A 16,504-nucleotide genomic window follows, 5' to 3' on the forward strand; every position below is an offset into this window, starting at 1 on the left:
CTTTGTGCAAGTGAGTTCATTTTCCAATATTCATTACAGTTCAGTCGTTTTTGTTTCGTCATCAGTGCAATTTTTCATACAATTCATTCATTTTTCGCTTTGCTGGACACCTTAAGTATCTTTACCTTTAGTTTATTTAATACATTGGGGCAATTTGGATGGGATTGTCACTCTTCTTACCCACGCGCGACTCTGTCAAAGTCGGGCCCAAGCTAATTCAAGCTGGCCTGTCTCCCCTTGCCTCCCCGACTCCACTCATTAAGTCCTAATGTCGCGGCCGGTATTCACGTTGGACTGGGTCGCTGCAGGACGTTTACCCAACGTCTGGCCATGTTTTATCGGCGCACTCTTTATACATAGCAAAATGGGTCTATTTACTCCATTTTTACATTCATCAAAGACGCTGAATATCTTCACAAACGTCTTGCAGTCGGGTGTCGCACTCGTGTGCTGTCAACATTTTTACTCACTTGTGCATGTAATATTGCTGGCCACTGATTTTAAGCGCTTCATGTAAATAAACAGCAGCTAAATGGTATGTTGTGTCAGTAGATGTACTTTGGCGGCGCAAGCCGGCAACCGGCATCGCTTCTCGGCCTTTTGGCTAAGATCAAAGTGTAGTATCTGTTCTTATCAGCTTAATATCTGATACGTCTCCTAATGGAGACATCGATATTAAACTGATTTTTAGAATGGGATGAGGTGCCACGGGGCTTGCTCCGCCCTCATCACGGGTTGACCCGGTATTGCAGTACCTCCGGGAATGGCCCACCACTCATATTTCAATCAAAAATTAGAACTCTTAGCTTTGCCTACATCTTCACATTCGTCTTATTTTGCACTGCCGCCCCGTTTTTCGCCCTTAGTTCTCAATAGATTCTCTATTTTATTACTTCTAAACCTTAGAAATATACCTGTTCACACGTGCAGCCCGTCCTTTAACCACACCAACCCCTAAAAGTTTGTAAAAGTAGCATTTTTCAACTTTCAGCTGCATACAGTCCCCCGTAACCAAGGCCGTCCCCCATGACGCCGTACGCCGGAAATGACGTCTAGACAATCACGCCGTCACAACAACAGTCTGCTTCGTCACTACAAGACGTTTTCAACGTCGCATCCCCCTAAATAGATGTTTAAAGAACTACACACACGCCTGATGCGTCATTACACTTTGTGCAAGTGAGTTCATTTTCCAATATTCATTACAGTTCAGTCGTTTTTGTTTCGTCATCAGTGCAATTTTTCATACAATTCATTCATTTTTCGCTTTGCTGGACACCTTAAGTATCTTTACCTTTAGTTTATTTAATACATTGGGGCAATTTGGATGGGATTGTCACTCTTCTTACCCACGCGCGACTCTGTCAAAGTCGGGCCCAAGCTAATTCAAGCTGGCCTGTCTCCCCTTGCCTCCCCGACTCCACTCATTAAGTCCTAATGTCGCGGCCGGTATTCACGTTGGACTGGGTCGCTGCAGGACGTTTACCCAACGTCTGGCCATGTTTTATCGGCGCACTCTTTATACATAGCAAAATGGGTCTATTTACTCCATTTTTACATTCATCAAAGACGCTGAATATCTTCACAAACGTCTTGCAGTCGGGTGTCGCACTCGTGTGCTGTCAACATTTTTACTCACTTGTGCATGTAATATTGCTGGCCACTGATTTTAAGCGCTTCATGTAAATAAACAGCAGCTAAATGGTATGTTGTGTCAGTAGATGTACTTTGGCGGCGCAAGCCGGCAACCGGCATCGCTTCTCGGCCTTTTGGCTAAGATCAAAGTGTAGTATCTGTTCTTATCAGCTTAATATCTGATACGTCTCCTAATGGAGACATCGATATTAAACTGATTTTTAGAATGGGATGAGGTGCCACGGGGCTTGCTCCGCCCTCATCACGGGTTGACCCGGTATTGCAGTACCTCCGGGAATGGCCCACCACTCATATTTCAATCAAAAATTAGAACTCTTAGCTTTGCCTACATCTTCACATTCGTCTTATTTTGCACTGCCGCCCCGTTTTTCGCCCTTAGTTCTCAATAGATTCTCTATTTTATTACTTCTAAACCTTAGAAATATACCTGTTCACACGTGCAGCCCGTCCTTTAACCACACCAACCCCTAAAAGTTTGTAAAAGTAGCATTTTTCAACTTTCAGCTGCATACAGTCCCCCGTAACCAAGGCCGTCCCCCATGACGCCGTACGCCGGAAATGACGTCTAGACAATCACGCCGTCACAACAACAGTCTGCTTCGTCACTACAAGACGTTTTCAACGTCGCATCCCCCTAAATAGATGTTTAAAGAACTACACACACGCCTGATGCGTCATTACACTTTGTGCAAGTGAGTTCATTTTCCAATATTCATTACAGTTCAGTCGTTTTTGTTTCGTCATCAGTGCAATTTTTCATACAATTCATTCATTTTTCGCTTTGCTGGACACCTTAAGTATCTTTACCTTTAGTTTATTTAATACATTGGGGCAATTTGGATGGGATTGTCACTCTTCTTACCCACGCGCGACTCTGTCAAAGTCGGGCCCAAGCTAATTCAAGCTGGCCTGTCTCCCCTTGCCTCCCCGACTCCACTCATTAAGTCCTAATGTCGCGGCCGGTATTCACGTTGGACTGGGTCGCTGCAGGACGTTTACCCAACGTCTGGCCATGTTTTATCGGCGCACTCTTTATACATAGCAAAATGGGTCTATTTACTCCATTTTTACATTCATCAAAGACGCTGAATATCTTCACAAACGTCTTGCAGTCGGGTGTCGCACTCGTGTGCTGTCAACATTTTTACTCACTTGTGCATGTAATATTGCTGGCCACTGATTTTAAGCGCTTCATGTAAATAAACAGCAGCTAAATGGTATGTTGTGTCAGTAGATGTACTTTGGCGGCGCAAGCCGGCAACCGGCATCGCTTCTCGGCCTTTTGGCTAAGATCAAAGTGTAGTATCTGTTCTTATCAGCTTAATATCTGATACGTCTCCTAATGGAGACATCGATATTAAACTGATTTTTAGAATGGGATGAGGTGCCACGGGGCTTGCTCCGCCCTCATCACGGGTTGACCCGGTATTGCAGTACCTCCGGGAATGGCCCACCACTCATATTTCAATCAAAAATTAGAACTCTTAGCTTTGCCTACATCTTCACATTCGTCTTATTTTGCACTGCCGCCCCGTTTTTCGCCCTTAGTTCTCAATAGATTCTCTATTTTATTACTTCTAAACCTTAGAAATATACCTGTTCACACGTGCAGCCCGTCCTTTAACCACACCAACCCCTAAAAGTTTGTAAAAGTAGCATTTTTCAACTTTCAGCTGCATACAGTCCCCCGTAACCAAGGCCGTCCCCCATGACGCCGTACGCCGGAAATGACGTCTAGACAATCACGCCGTCACAACAACAGTCTGCTTCGTCACTACAAGACGTTTTCAACGTCGCATCCCCCTAAATAGATGTTTAAAGAACTACACACACGCCTGATGCGTCATTACACTTTGTGCAAGTGAGTTCATTTTCCAATATTCATTACAGTTCAGTCGTTTTTGTTTCGTCATCAGTGCAATTTTTCATACAATTCATTCATTTTTCGCTTTGCTGGACACCTTAAGTATCTTTACCTTTAGTTTATTTAATACATTGGGGCAATTTGGATGGGATTGTCACTCTTCTTACCCACGCGCGACTCTGTCAAAGTCGGGCCCAAGCTAATTCAAGCTGGCCTGTCTCCCCTTGCCTCCCCGACTCCACTCATTAAGTCCTAATGTCGCGGCCGGTATTCACGTTGGACTGGGTCGCTGCAGGACGTTTACCCAACGTCTGGCCATGTTTTATCGGCGCACTCTTTATACATAGCAAAATGGGTCTATTTACTCCATTTTTACATTCATCAAAGACGCTGAATATCTTCACAAACGTCTTGCAGTCGGGTGTCGCACTCGTGTGCTGTCAACATTTTTACTCACTTGTGCATGTAATATTGCTGGCCACTGATTTTAAGCGCTTCATGTAAATAAACAGCAGCTAAATGGTATGTTGTGTCAGTAGATGTACTTTGGCGGCGCAAGCCGGCAACCGGCATCGCTTCTCGGCCTTTTGGCTAAGATCAAAGTGTAGTATCTGTTCTTATCAGCTTAATATCTGATACGTCTCCTAATGGAGACATCGATATTAAACTGATTTTTAGAATGGGATGAGGTGCCACGGGGCTTGCTCCGCCCTCATCACGGGTTGACCCGGTATTGCAGTACCTCCGGGAATGGCCCACCACTCATATTTCAATCAAAAATTAGAACTCTTAGCTTTGCCTACATCTTCACATTCGTCTTATTTTGCACTGCCGCCCCGTTTTTCGCCCTTAGTTCTCAATAGATTCTCTATTTTATTACTTCTAAACCTTAGAAATATACCTGTTCACACGTGCAGCCCGTCCTTTAACCACACCAACCCCTAAAAGTTTGTAAAAGTAGCATTTTTCAACTTTCAGCTGCATACAGTCCCCCGTAACCAAGGCCGTCCCCCATGACGCCGTACGCCGGAAATGACGTCTAGACAATCACGCCGTCACAACAACAGTCTGCTTCGTCACTACAAGACGTTTTCAACGTCGCATCCCCCTAAATAGATGTTTAAAGAACTACACACACGCCTGATGCGTCATTACACTTTGTGCAAGTGAGTTCATTTTCCAATATTCATTACAGTTCAGTCGTTTTTGTTTCGTCATCAGTGCAATTTTTCATACAATTCATTCATTTTTCGCTTTGCTGGACACCTTAAGTATCTTTACCTTTAGTTTATTTAATACATTGGGGCAATTTGGATGGGATTGTCACTCTTCTTACCCACGCGCGACTCTGTCAAAGTCGGGCCCAAGCTAATTCAAGCTGGCCTGTCTCCCCTTGCCTCCCCGACTCCACTCATTAAGTCCTAATGTCGCGGCCGGTATTCACGTTGGACTGGGTCGCTGCAGGACGTTTACCCAACGTCTGGCCATGTTTTATCGGCGCACTCTTTATACATAGCAAAATGGGTCTATTTACTCCATTTTTACATTCATCAAAGACGCTGAATATCTTCACAAACGTCTTGCAGTCGGGTGTCGCACTCGTGTGCTGTCAACATTTTTACTCACTTGTGCATGTAATATTGCTGGCCACTGATTTTAAGCGCTTCATGTAAATAAACAGCAGCTAAATGGTATGTTGTGTCAGTAGATGTACTTTGGCGGCGCAAGCCGGCAACCGGCATCGCTTCTCGGCCTTTTGGCTAAGATCAAAGTGTAGTATCTGTTCTTATCAGCTTAATATCTGATACGTCTCCTAATGGAGACATCGATATTAAACTGATTTTTAGAATGGGATGAGGTGCCACGGGGCTTGCTCCGCCCTCATCACGGGTTGACCCGGTATTGCAGTACCTCCGGGAATGGCCCACCACTCATATTTCAATCAAAAATTAGAACTCTTAGCTTTGCCTACATCTTCACATTCGTCTTATTTTGCACTGCCGCCCCGTTTTTCGCCCTTAGTTCTCAATAGATTCTCTATTTTATTACTTCTAAACCTTAGAAATATACCTGTTCACACGTGCAGCCCGTCCTTTAACCACACCAACCCCTAAAAGTTTGTAAAAGTAGCATTTTTCAACTTTCAGCTGCATACAGTCCCCCGTAACCAAGGCCGTCCCCCATGACGCCGTACGCCGGAAATGACGTCTAGACAATCACGCCGTCACAACAACAGTCTGCTTCGTCACTACAAGACGTTTTCAACGTCGCATCCCCCTAAATAGATGTTTAAAGAACTACACACACGCCTGATGCGTCATTACACTTTGTGCAAGTGAGTTCATTTTCCAATATTCATTACAGTTCAGTCGTTTTTGTTTCGTCATCAGTGCAATTTTTCATACAATTCATTCATTTTTCGCTTTGCTGGACACCTTAAGTATCTTTACCTTTAGTTTATTTAATACATTGGGGCAATTTGGATGGGATTGTCACTCTTCTTACCCACGCGCGACTCTGTCAAAGTCGGGCCCAAGCTAATTCAAGCTGGCCTGTCTCCCCTTGCCTCCCCGACTCCACTCATTAAGTCCTAATGTCGCGGCCGGTATTCACGTTGGACTGGGTCGCTGCAGGACGTTTACCCAACGTCTGGCCATGTTTTATCGGCGCACTCTTTATACATAGCAAAATGGGTCTATTTACTCCATTTTTACATTCATCAAAGACGCTGAATATCTTCACAAACGTCTTGCAGTCGGGTGTCGCACTCGTGTGCTGTCAACATTTTTACTCACTTGTGCATGTAATATTGCTGGCCACTGATTTTAAGCGCTTCATGTAAATAAACAGCAGCTAAATGGTATGTTGTGTCAGTAGATGTACTTTGGCGGCGCAAGCCGGCAACCGGCATCGCTTCTCGGCCTTTTGGCTAAGATCAAAGTGTAGTATCTGTTCTTATCAGCTTAATATCTGATACGTCTCCTAATGGAGACATCGATATTAAACTGATTTTTAGAATGGGATGAGGTGCCACGGGGCTTGCTCCGCCCTCATCACGGGTTGACCCGGTATTGCAGTACCTCCGGGAATGGCCCACCACTCATATTTCAATCAAAAATTAGAACTCTTAGCTTTGCCTACATCTTCACATTCGTCTTATTTTGCACTGCCGCCCCGTTTTTCGCCCTTAGTTCTCAATAGATTCTCTATTTTATTACTTCTAAACCTTAGAAATATACCTGTTCACACGTGCAGCCCGTCCTTTAACCACACCAACCCCTAAAAGTTTGTAAAAGTAGCATTTTTCAACTTTCAGCTGCATACAGTCCCCCGTAACCAAGGCCGTCCCCCATGACGCCGTACGCCGGAAATGACGTCTAGACAATCACGCCGTCACAACAACAGTCTGCTTCGTCACTACAAGACGTTTTCAACGTCGCATCCCCCTAAATAGATGTTTAAAGAACTACACACACGCCTGATGCGTCATTACACTTTGTGCAAGTGAGTTCATTTTCCAATATTCATTACAGTTCAGTCGTTTTTGTTTCGTCATCAGTGCAATTTTTCATACAATTCATTCATTTTTCGCTTTGCTGGACACCTTAAGTATCTTTACCTTTAGTTTATTTAATACATTGGGGCAATTTGGATGGGATTGTCACTCTTCTTACCCACGCGCGACTCTGTCAAAGTCGGGCCCAAGCTAATTCAAGCTGGCCTGTCTCCCCTTGCCTCCCCGACTCCACTCATTAAGTCCTAATGTCGCGGCCGGTATTCACGTTGGACTGGGTCGCTGCAGGACGTTTACCCAACGTCTGGCCATGTTTTATCGGCGCACTCTTTATACATAGCAAAATGGGTCTATTTACTCCATTTTTACATTCATCAAAGACGCTGAATATCTTCACAAACGTCTTGCAGTCGGGTGTCGCACTCGTGTGCTGTCAACATTTTTACTCACTTGTGCATGTAATATTGCTGGCCACTGATTTTAAGCGCTTCATGTAAATAAACAGCAGCTAAATGGTATGTTGTGTCAGTAGATGTACTTTGGCGGCGCAAGCCGGCAACCGGCATCGCTTCTCGGCCTTTTGGCTAAGATCAAAGTGTAGTATCTGTTCTTATCAGCTTAATATCTGATACGTCTCCTAATGGAGACATCGATATTAAACTGATTTTTAGAATGGGATGAGGTGCCACGGGGCTTGCTCCGCCCTCATCACGGGTTGACCCGGTATTGCAGTACCTCCGGGAATGGCCCACCACTCATATTTCAATCAAAAATTAGAACTCTTAGCTTTGCCTACATCTTCACATTCGTCTTATTTTGCACTGCCGCCCCGTTTTTCGCCCTTAGTTCTCAATAGATTCTCTATTTTATTACTTCTAAACCTTAGAAATATACCTGTTCACACGTGCAGCCCGTCCTTTAACCACACCAACCCCTAAAAGTTTGTAAAAGTAGCATTTTTCAACTTTCAGCTGCATACAGTCCCCCGTAACCAAGGCCGTCCCCCATGACGCCGTACGCCGGAAATGACGTCTAGACAATCACGCCGTCACAACAACAGTCTGCTTCGTCACTACAAGACGTTTTCAACGTCGCATCCCCCTAAATAGATGTTTAAAGAACTACACACACGCCTGATGCGTCATTACACTTTGTGCAAGTGAGTTCATTTTCCAATATTCATTACAGTTCAGTCGTTTTTGTTTCGTCATCAGTGCAATTTTTCATACAATTCATTCATTTTTCGCTTTGCTGGACACCTTAAGTATCTTTACCTTTAGTTTATTTAATACATTGGGGCAATTTGGATGGGATTGTCACTCTTCTTACCCACGCGCGACTCTGTCAAAGTCGGGCCCAAGCTAATTCAAGCTGGCCTGTCTCCCCTTGCCTCCCCGACTCCACTCATTAAGTCCTAATGTCGCGGCCGGTATTCACGTTGGACTGGGTCGCTGCAGGACGTTTACCCAACGTCTGGCCATGTTTTATCGGCGCACTCTTTATACATAGCAAAATGGGTCTATTTACTCCATTTTTACATTCATCAAAGACGCTGAATATCTTCACAAACGTCTTGCAGTCGGGTGTCGCACTCGTGTGCTGTCAACATTTTTACTCACTTGTGCATGTAATATTGCTGGCCACTGATTTTAAGCGCTTCATGTAAATAAACAGCAGCTAAATGGTATGTTGTGTCAGTAGATGTACTTTGGCGGCGCAAGCCGGCAACCGGCATCGCTTCTCGGCCTTTTGGCTAAGATCAAAGTGTAGTATCTGTTCTTATCAGCTTAATATCTGATACGTCTCCTAATGGAGACATCGATATTAAACTGATTTTTAGAATGGGATGAGGTGCCACGGGGCTTGCTCCGCCCTCATCACGGGTTGACCCGGTATTGCAGTACCTCCGGGAATGGCCCACCACTCATATTTCAATCAAAAATTAGAACTCTTAGCTTTGCCTACATCTTCACATTCGTCTTATTTTGCACTGCCGCCCCGTTTTTCGCCCTTAGTTCTCAATAGATTCTCTATTTTATTACTTCTAAACCTTAGAAATATACCTGTTCACACGTGCAGCCCGTCCTTTAACCACACCAACCCCTAAAAGTTTGTAAAAGTAGCATTTTTCAACTTTCAGCTGCATACAGTCCCCCGTAACCAAGGCCGTCCCCCATGACGCCGTACGCCGGAAATGACGTCTAGACAATCACGCCGTCACAACAACAGTCTGCTTCGTCACTACAAGACGTTTTCAACGTCGCATCCCCCTAAATAGATGTTTAAAGAACTACACACACGCCTGATGCGTCATTACACTTTGTGCAAGTGAGTTCATTTTCCAATATTCATTACAGTTCAGTCGTTTTTGTTTCGTCATCAGTGCAATTTTTCATACAATTCATTCATTTTTCGCTTTGCTGGACACCTTAAGTATCTTTACCTTTAGTTTATTTAATACATTGGGGCAATTTGGATGGGATTGTCACTCTTCTTACCCACGCGCGACTCTGTCAAAGTCGGGCCCAAGCTAATTCAAGCTGGCCTGTCTCCCCTTGCCTCCCCGACTCCACTCATTAAGTCCTAATGTCGCGGCCGGTATTCACGTTGGACTGGGTCGCTGCAGGACGTTTACCCAACGTCTGGCCATGTTTTATCGGCGCACTCTTTATACATAGCAAAATGGGTCTATTTACTCCATTTTTACATTCATCAAAGACGCTGAATATCTTCACAAACGTCTTGCAGTCGGGTGTCGCACTCGTGTGCTGTCAACATTTTTACTCACTTGTGCATGTAATATTGCTGGCCACTGATTTTAAGCGCTTCATGTAAATAAACAGCAGCTAAATGGTATGTTGTGTCAGTAGATGTACTTTGGCGGCGCAAGCCGGCAACCGGCATCGCTTCTCGGCCTTTTGGCTAAGATCAAAGTGTAGTATCTGTTCTTATCAGCTTAATATCTGATACGTCTCCTAATGGAGACATCGATATTAAACTGATTTTTAGAATGGGATGAGGTGCCACGGGGCTTGCTCCGCCCTCATCACGGGTTGACCCGGTATTGCAGTACCTCCGGGAATGGCCCACCACTCATATTTCAATCAAAAATTAGAACTCTTAGCTTTGCCTACATCTTCACATTCGTCTTATTTTGCACTGCCGCCCCGTTTTTCGCCCTTAGTTCTCAATAGATTCTCTATTTTATTACTTCTAAACCTTAGAAATATACCTGTTCACACGTGCAGCCCGTCCTTTAACCACACCAACCCCTAAAAGTTTGTAAAAGTAGCATTTTTCAACTTTCAGCTGCATACAGTCCCCCGTAACCAAGGCCGTCCCCCATGACGCCGTACGCCGGAAATGACGTCTAGACAATCACGCCGTCACAACAACAGTCTGCTTCGTCACTACAAGACGTTTTCAACGTCGCATCCCCCTAAATAGATGTTTAAAGAACTACACACACGCCTGATGCGTCATTACACTTTGTGCAAGTGAGTTCATTTTCCAATATTCATTACAGTTCAGTCGTTTTTGTTTCGTCATCAGTGCAATTTTTCATACAATTCATTCATTTTTCGCTTTGCTGGACACCTTAAGTATCTTTACCTTTAGTTTATTTAATACATTGGGGCAATTTGGATGGGATTGTCACTCTTCTTACCCACGCGCGACTCTGTCAAAGTCGGGCCCAAGCTAATTCAAGCTGGCCTGTCTCCCCTTGCCTCCCCGACTCCACTCATTAAGTCCTAATGTCGCGGCCGGTATTCACGTTGGACTGGGTCGCTGCAGGACGTTTACCCAACGTCTGGCCATGTTTTATCGGCGCACTCTTTATACATAGCAAAATGGGTCTATTTACTCCATTTTTACATTCATCAAAGACGCTGAATATCTTCACAAACGTCTTGCAGTCGGGTGTCGCACTCGTGTGCTGTCAACATTTTTACTCACTTGTGCATGTAATATTGCTGGCCACTGATTTTAAGCGCTTCATGTAAATAAACAGCAGCTAAATGGTATGTTGTGTCAGTAGATGTACTTTGGCGGCGCAAGCCGGCAACCGGCATCGCTTCTCGGCCTTTTGGCTAAGATCAAAGTGTAGTATCTGTTCTTATCAGCTTAATATCTGATACGTCTCCTAATGGAGACATCGATATTAAACTGATTTTTAGAATGGGATGAGGTGCCACGGGGCTTGCTCCGCCCTCATCACGGGTTGACCCGGTATTGCAGTACCTCCGGGAATGGCCCACCACTCATATTTCAATCAAAAATTAGAACTCTTAGCTTTGCCTACATCTTCACATTCGTCTTATTTTGCACTGCCGCCCCGTTTTTCGCCCTTAGTTCTCAATAGATTCTCTATTTTATTACTTCTAAACCTTAGAAATATACCTGTTCACACGTGCAGCCCGTCCTTTAACCACACCAACCCCTAAAAGTTTGTAAAAGTAGCATTTTTCAACTTTCAGCTGCATACAGTCCCCCGTAACCAAGGCCGTCCCCCATGACGCCGTACGCCGGAAATGACGTCTAGACAATCACGCCGTCACAACAACAGTCTGCTTCGTCACTACAAGACGTTTTCAACGTCGCATCCCCCTAAATAGATGTTTAAAGAACTACACACACGCCTGATGCGTCATTACACTTTGTGCAAGTGAGTTCATTTTCCAATATTCATTACAGTTCAGTCGTTTTTGTTTCGTCATCAGTGCAATTTTTCATACAATTCATTCATTTTTCGCTTTGCTGGACACCTTAAGTATCTTTACCTTTAGTTTATTTAATACATTGGGGCAATTTGGATGGGATTGTCACTCTTCTTACCCACGCGCGACTCTGTCAAAGTCGGGCCCAAGCTAATTCAAGCTGGCCTGTCTCCCCTTGCCTCCCCGACTCCACTCATTAAGTCCTAATGTCGCGGCCGGTATTCACGTTGGACTGGGTCGCTGCAGGACGTTTACCCAACGTCTGGCCATGTTTTATCGGCGCACTCTTTATACATAGCAAAATGGGTCTATTTACTCCATTTTTACATTCATCAAAGACGCTGAATATCTTCACAAACGTCTTGCAGTCGGGTGTCGCACTCGTGTGCTGTCAACATTTTTACTCACTTGTGCATGTAATATTGCTGGCCACTGATTTTAAGCGCTTCATGTAAATAAACAGCAGCTAAATGGTATGTTGTGTCAGTAGATGTACTTTGGCGGCGCAAGCCGGCAACCGGCATCGCTTCTCGGCCTTTTGGCTAAGATCAAAGTGTAGTATCTGTTCTTATCAGCTTAATATCTGATACGTCTCCTAATGGAGACATCGATATTAAACTGATTTTTAGAATGGGATGAGGTGCCACGGGGCTTGCTCCGCCCTCATCACGGGTTGACCCGGTATTGCAGTACCTCCGGGAATGGCCCACCACTCATATTTCAATCAAAAATTAGAACTCTTAGCTTTGCCTACATCTTCACATTCGTCTTATTTTGCACTGCCGCCCCGTTTTTCGCCCTTAGTTCTCAATAGATTCTCTATTTTATTACTTCTAAACCTTAGAAATATACCTGTTCACACGTGCAGCCCGTCCTTTAACCACACCAACCCCTAAAAGTTTGTAAAAGTAGCATTTTTCAACTTTCAGCTGCATACAGTCCCCCGTAACCAAGGCCGTCCCCCATGACGCCGTACGCCGGAAATGACGTCTAGACAATCACGCCGTCACAACAACAGTCTGCTTCGTCACTACAAGACGTTTTCAACGTCGCATCCCCCTAAATAGATGTTTAAAGAACTACACACACGCCTGATGCGTCATTACACTTTGTGCAAGTGAGTTCATTTTCCAATATTCATTACAGTTCAGTCGTTTTTGTTTCGTCATCAGTGCAATTTTTCATACAATTCATTCATTTTTCGCTTTGCTGGACACCTTAAGTATCTTTACCTTTAGTTTATTTAATACATTGGGGCAATTTGGATGGGATTGTCACTCTTCTTACCCACGCGCGACTCTGTCAAAGTCGGGCCCAAGCTAATTCAAGCTGGCCTGTCTCCCCTTGCCTCCCCGACTCCACTCATTAAGTCCTAATGTCGCGGCCGGTATTCACGTTGGACTGGGTCGCTGCAGGACGTTTACCCAACGTCTGGCCATGTTTTATCGGCGCACTCTTTATACATAGCAAAATGGGTCTATTTACTCCATTTTTACATTCATCAAAGACGCTGAATATCTTCACAAACGTCTTGCAGTCGGGTGTCGCACTCGTGTGCTGTCAACATTTTTACTCACTTGTGCATGTAATATTGCTGGCCACTGATTTTAAGCGCTTCATGTAAATAAACAGCAGCTAAATGGTATGTTGTGTCAGTAGATGTACTTTGGCGGCGCAAGCCGGCAACCGGCATCGCTTCTCGGCCTTTTGGCTAAGATCAAAGTGTAGTATCTGTTCTTATCAGCTTAATATCTGATACGTCTCCTAATGGAGACATCGATATTAAACTGATTTTTAGAATGGGATGAGGTGCCACGGGGCTTGCTCCGCCCTCATCACGGGTTGACCCGGTATTGCAGTACCTCCGGGAATGGCCCACCACTCATATTTCAATCAAAAATTAGAACTCTTAGCTTTGCCTACATCTTCACATTCGTCTTATTTTGCACTGCCGCCCCGTTTTTCGCCCTTAGTTCTCAATAGATTCTCTATTTTATTACTTCTAAACCTTAGAAATATACCTGTTCACACGTGCAGCCCGTCCTTTAACCACACCAACCCCTAAAAGTTTGTAAAAGTAGCATTTTTCAACTTTCAGCTGCATACAGTCCCCCGTAACCAAGGCCGTCCCCCATGACGCCGTACGCCGGAAATGACGTCTAGACAATCACGCCGTCACAACAACAGTCTGCTTCGTCACTACAAGACGTTTTCAACGTCGCATCCCCCTAAATAGATGTTTAAAGAACTACACACACGCCTGATGCGTCATTACACTTTGTGCAAGTGAGTTCATTTTCCAATATTCATTACAGTTCAGTCGTTTTTGTTTCGTCATCAGTGCAATTTTTCATACAATTCATTCATTTTTCGCTTTGCTGGACACCTTAAGTATCTTTACCTTTAGTTTATTTAATACATTGGGGCAATTTGGATGGGATTGTCACTCTTCTTACCCACGCGCGACTCTGTCAAAGTCGGGCCCAAGCTAATTCAAGCTGGCCTGTCTCCCCTTGCCTCCCCGACTCCACTCATTAAGTCCTAATGTCGCGGCCGGTATTCACGTTGGACTGGGTCGCTGCAGGACGTTTACCCAACGTCTGGCCATGTTTTATCGGCGCACTCTTTATACATAGCAAAATGGGTCTATTTACTCCATTTTTACATTCATCAAAGACGCTGAATATCTTCACAAACGTCTTGCAGTCGGGTGTCGCACTCGTGTGCTGTCAACATTTTTACTCACTTGTGCATGTAATATTGCTGGCCACTGATTTTAAGCGCTTCATGTAAATAAACAGCAGCTAAATGGTATGTTGTGTCAGTAGATGTACTTTGGCGGCGCAAGCCGGCAACCGGCATCGCTTCTCGGCCTTTTGGCTAAGATCAAAGTGTAGTATCTGTTCTTATCAGCTTAATATCTGATACGTCTCCTAATGGAGACATCGATATTAAACTGATTTTTAGAATGGGATGAGGTGCCACGGGGCTTGCTCCGCCCTCATCACGGGTTGACCCGGTATTGCAGTACCTCCGGGAATGGCCCACCACTCATATTTCAATCAAAAATTAGAACTCTTAGCTTTGCCTACATCTTCACATTCGTCTTATTTTGCACTGCCGCCCCGTTTTTCGCCCTTAGTTCTCAATAGATTCTCTATTTTATTACTTCTAAACCTTAGAAATATACCTGTTCACACGTGCAGCCCGTCCTTTAACCACACCAACCCCTAAAAGTTTGTAAAAGTAGCATTTTTCAACTTTCAGCTGCATACAGTCCCCCGTAACCAAGGCCGTCCCCCCATGACGCCGTACGCCGGAAATGACGTCTAGACAATCACGCCGTCACAACAACAGTCTGCTTCGTCACTACAAGACGTTTTCAACGTCGCATCCCCCTAAATAGATGTTTAAAGAACTACACACACGCCTGATGCGTCATTACACTTTGTGCAAGTGAGTTCATTTTCCAATATTCATTACAGTTCAGTCGTTTTTGTTTCGTCATCAGTGCAATTTTTCATACAATTCATTCATTTTTCGCTTTGCTGGACACCTTAAGTATCTTTACCTTTAGTTTATTTAATACATTGGGGCAATTTGGATGGGATTGTCACTCTTCTTACCCACGCGCGACTCTGTCAAAGTCGGGCCCAAGCTAATTCAAGCTGGCCTGTCTCCCCTTGCCTCCCCGACTCCACTCATTAAGTCCTAATGTCGCGGCCGGTATTCACGTTGGACTGGGTCGCTGCAGGACGTTTACCCAACGTCTGGCCATGTTTTATCGGCGCACTCTTTATACATAGCAAAATGGGTCTATTTACTCCATTTTTACATTCATCAAAGACGCTGAATATCTTCACAAACGTCTTGCAGTCGGGTGTCGCACTCGTGTGCTGTCAACATTTTTACTCACTTGTGCATGTAATATTGCTGGCCACTGATTTTAAGCGCTTCATGTAAATAAACAGCAGCTAAATGGTATGTTGTGTCAGTAGATGTACTTTGGCGGCGCAAGCCGGCAACCGGCATCGCTTCTCGGCCTTTTGGCTAAGATCAAAGTGTAGTATCTGTTCTTATCAGCTTAATATCTGATACGTCTCCTAATGGAGACATCGATATTAAACTGATTTTTAGAATGGGATGAGGTGCCACGGGGCTTGCTCCGCCCTCATCACGGGTTGACCCGGTATTGCAGTACCTCCGGGAATGGCCCACCACTCATATTTCAATCAAAAATTAGAACTCTTAGCTTTGCCTACATCTTCACATTCGTCTTATTTTGCACTGCCGCCCCGTTTTTCGCCCTTAGTTCTCAATAGATTCTCTATTTTATTACTTCTAAACCTTAGAAATATACCTGTTCACACGTGCAGCCCGTCCTTTAACCACACCAACCCCTAAAAGTTTGTAAAAGGGTAGCATTTTTCAACTTTCAGCTGCATACAGTCCCCCGTAACCAAGGCCGTCCCCCATGACGCCGTACGCCGGAAATGACGTCTAGACAATCACGCCGTCACAACAACAGTCTGCTTCGTCACTACAAGACGTTTTCAACGTCGCATCCCCCTAAATAGATGTTTAAAGAACTACACACACGCCTGATGCGTCATTACACTTTGTGCAAGTGAGTTCATTTTCCAATATTCATTACAGTTCAGTCGTTTTTGTTTCGTCATCAGTGCAATTTTTCATACAATTCATTCATTTTTCGCTTTGCTGGACACCTTAAGTATCTTTACCTTTAGTTTA

The 16,504-nt window shown here is 44.5% G+C and overlaps 14 non-coding genes across 14 annotated transcripts; all 14 read left to right on the top strand.

Moving 5' to 3' along the window:
• Positions 1 to 584: 584 nt before the first annotated feature.
• On the top strand, positions 585 to 777 carry LOC124124316. Its single transcript, XR_006859448.1, has one exon. It is a non-coding gene; the product is annotated as a U2 spliceosomal RNA (small nuclear RNA).
• Positions 778 to 1,753: 976 nt separating this feature from the next.
• On the top strand, positions 1,754 to 1,946 carry LOC124124317. Its single transcript, XR_006859449.1, has one exon. It is a non-coding gene; the product is annotated as a U2 spliceosomal RNA (small nuclear RNA).
• A 976-nt stretch (positions 1,947 to 2,922) lies between these two features.
• On the top strand, positions 2,923 to 3,115 carry LOC124124308. Its single transcript, XR_006859440.2, has one exon. It is a non-coding gene; the product is annotated as a U2 spliceosomal RNA (small nuclear RNA).
• A 976-nt stretch (positions 3,116 to 4,091) lies between these two features.
• Positions 4,092 to 4,284, top strand: LOC124124318. Its single transcript, XR_006859450.1, has one exon. It is a non-coding gene; the product is annotated as a U2 spliceosomal RNA (small nuclear RNA).
• A 976-nt stretch (positions 4,285 to 5,260) lies between these two features.
• Positions 5,261 to 5,453, top strand: LOC124124312. The gene has a single exon (XR_006859443.2). It is a non-coding gene; the product is annotated as a U2 spliceosomal RNA (small nuclear RNA).
• Positions 5,454 to 6,429: 976 nt separating this feature from the next.
• Positions 6,430 to 6,622, top strand: LOC124124315. Its single transcript, XR_006859447.2, has one exon. It is a non-coding gene; the product is annotated as a U2 spliceosomal RNA (small nuclear RNA).
• A 976-nt stretch (positions 6,623 to 7,598) lies between these two features.
• Positions 7,599 to 7,791, top strand: LOC124124314. The gene has a single exon (XR_006859446.2). It is a non-coding gene; the product is annotated as a U2 spliceosomal RNA (small nuclear RNA).
• Positions 7,792 to 8,767: 976 nt separating this feature from the next.
• LOC124124313 lies at positions 8,768 to 8,960 on the top strand. The gene has a single exon (XR_006859444.2). It is a non-coding gene; the product is annotated as a U2 spliceosomal RNA (small nuclear RNA).
• Positions 8,961 to 9,936: 976 nt separating this feature from the next.
• Positions 9,937 to 10,129, top strand: LOC124124307. The gene has a single exon (XR_006859439.2). It is a non-coding gene; the product is annotated as a U2 spliceosomal RNA (small nuclear RNA).
• A 976-nt stretch (positions 10,130 to 11,105) lies between these two features.
• LOC124124319 lies at positions 11,106 to 11,298 on the top strand. The gene has a single exon (XR_006859451.1). It is a non-coding gene; the product is annotated as a U2 spliceosomal RNA (small nuclear RNA).
• Positions 11,299 to 12,274: 976 nt separating this feature from the next.
• LOC124124311 lies at positions 12,275 to 12,467 on the top strand. Its single transcript, XR_006859442.2, has one exon. It is a non-coding gene; the product is annotated as a U2 spliceosomal RNA (small nuclear RNA).
• Positions 12,468 to 13,443: 976 nt separating this feature from the next.
• Positions 13,444 to 13,636, top strand: LOC125377296. Its single transcript, XR_007219513.1, has one exon. It is a non-coding gene; the product is annotated as a U2 spliceosomal RNA (small nuclear RNA).
• A 976-nt stretch (positions 13,637 to 14,612) lies between these two features.
• LOC125377297 lies at positions 14,613 to 14,805 on the top strand. Its single transcript, XR_007219514.1, has one exon. It is a non-coding gene; the product is annotated as a U2 spliceosomal RNA (small nuclear RNA).
• Positions 14,806 to 15,782: 977 nt separating this feature from the next.
• LOC125377298 lies at positions 15,783 to 15,975 on the top strand. The gene has a single exon (XR_007219515.1). It is a non-coding gene; the product is annotated as a U2 spliceosomal RNA (small nuclear RNA).
• The last annotated feature ends 529 nt before the right edge of the window (positions 15,976 to 16,504 follow it).

Source organism: Haliotis rufescens, unplaced genomic scaffold (genome assembly GCF_023055435.1).
Source record: "Haliotis rufescens isolate VD_foot unplaced genomic scaffold, xgHalRufe1.0.p SCAF_88, whole genome shotgun sequence".
Lineage (NCBI taxonomy): Eukaryota > Metazoa > Mollusca > Gastropoda > Lepetellida > Haliotidae > Haliotis > Haliotis rufescens.